Source organism: Myotis davidii, unplaced genomic scaffold (assembly GCF_000327345.1).
Source record: "Myotis davidii unplaced genomic scaffold, ASM32734v1 scaffold32, whole genome shotgun sequence".
NCBI lineage: Eukaryota > Metazoa > Chordata > Mammalia > Chiroptera > Vespertilionidae > Myotis > Myotis davidii.
In genome coordinates, this window is record NW_006286587.1 from 7387312 (window position 1) to 7389197 (window position 1886).

The 1886-nt window shown below is 45.5% G+C and overlaps 1 pseudogene; it reads left to right on the forward strand.

The window, feature by feature from the left end:
- The first annotated feature begins 267 nt into the window (after window positions 1–267).
- On the forward strand, window positions 268–1459 carry LOC102770746 (annotated as a pseudogene).
- The last annotated feature ends 427 nt before the right edge of the window (window positions 1460–1886 follow it).

A 1886-nucleotide genomic window follows, 5' to 3' on the forward strand; every position in this document is an offset into this window, starting at 1 on the left:
TATATCCATTTTGTGACCTTATTTATGATAGGAACACTTTTTCTTTCTCAGTTTTCTGATGGAGAGAATTCTAACCCCTGACTTTGAAGTTTTGATTTCAATAATTAACAGCTTGACAAATCTCATCTAACTTAAAAGGTTTGGTAAAATATATTTTGCAAATAAAGTTATTTAAAATAAAAAAAAAGGTTTGGGAGTAGGGGAAAAATTATTCATACAAATGGCTTGGACCTGAGTCTTGGCCTCTCACCTTCCTCCCTGAACAACATGATCTTCAGCAACTGCTCCAGGTTCTCCACAAACTACTGGACCCTGGGCTCCATGTAGTTACCCAGCCATTGGACCAGCCAGCCAGCAGTATGGCATGCCAGTGGCTCAGCTTTCAGATCTCTGTGTCCCACTTCACCAGCACGTGGAGTGGCCTGGCTTCAGAGATGGCTGGGGGTCCAGCAGGCATAGAGTGGATCCAAAATGAAGGTATTATGCAATGCCTGAATGATTATCTGGCCTCCTACCTAAGATGGTGAGAAGCCTGGAGACTGGACAATAAAATCTGGCAACACCTGGAGAAGAAGCGACCCAAGGTCAGAGATTAGGGACATTACTTCAAGACCATTGAGGATCTGAGGGCTCCGATATTTGTAAGTTTTGTGAGACATCATGCTCACATGGTTCTGCAGATTGACAATGCCTATCTTGCTGCTGATGACTTCAGAGTCAAATATGAGAAGGAGCTGGCCATGTGCTGGTCTGTGGAGGGTGACATCAATGGGCTCTGAAAGGTCACTGATGACACCAATATCACTCGACTGCCACTGGAGACAGAGATCGAGGCTCTTAAAAAGGGGCTGCTCTTCATGAAGAAGAACCATGAGGAGGAAGTAAATGGTCTACAAAACCAGATTGCCAGCTCTGGGTTGACTGTGGAGTTGGATGCTTCCAAATCTCAGGACTTCAGCATGGTCATGGTGGACATCTGGGCCCAGTAGAAGAACTGAGAGGAGCTACACAAGTACTGGTCCCAGCAGGTTGAGGGGAACACCACAGTGGTCACCTTACAGATTGCTGAGGTGTATGGTCTAGTCCTTGGAGATTGATTTAGACTCCATGAGAAATTTGAAGGCCAGTTTGGAGAACATACTGATGGAGGTGGAGATGTGCTATGCCACATAATGAAACAACTCAATGGGAACCTGATGTACCTTCCATCAGAGCTGGCCCAGACCTGGGCAGAGTGGCAGCACCAGGCCTAGCAGTAGAGGCCCTGCTAAACATCAAGGTCAAATTGGAGGCCGAGATTTTCACCTATTTCAATCTGCTGGAAGACGGGAGGGCCTCTAGCTTAGTGACACCCTGGACAACAGAAATTTCCTGCAATCCATCCAGAAGACCACCACCTGCAGTTTTGGACAGCGAAGTGGTATCTGAGGTCAATGACACCAAAGCTCTGAAGCAATAAGGCAGCAGTAGTGGGGCATCCTTTGGCGAGCAGGTGGCCAATAGTAAGTTCAGAGATCAATGAAAAACAAACAAATAATTTTCCATACATTAAAAAAGTTTTGTAGTTGCTGGGGAAAACCTACCGAAGAACCTATCAGAGGACAGTAAAGTTGCAGGAATTTGAAATTCTAGCAACCCCATGGGTTAGAAACCCTGAATGTGCTAAAAATTAGATGCAAACAACTGCACAAGTTCAGAATAAAAAGTAGGTCAGAGATCAAACAGAGAAATGAGCATTGGTGGGGAGAACCAATGCAATCCATAGAGGGCTTAACAGAAAGTTCAGGCAAATAGCATGTGGGGGAGTAGTGGGAACTGGGAGGGTGGGACAAGGAGGACAGAGCCAAAGGGCCAGCCATAAAAATACTTTGGTTACCAGGATAACT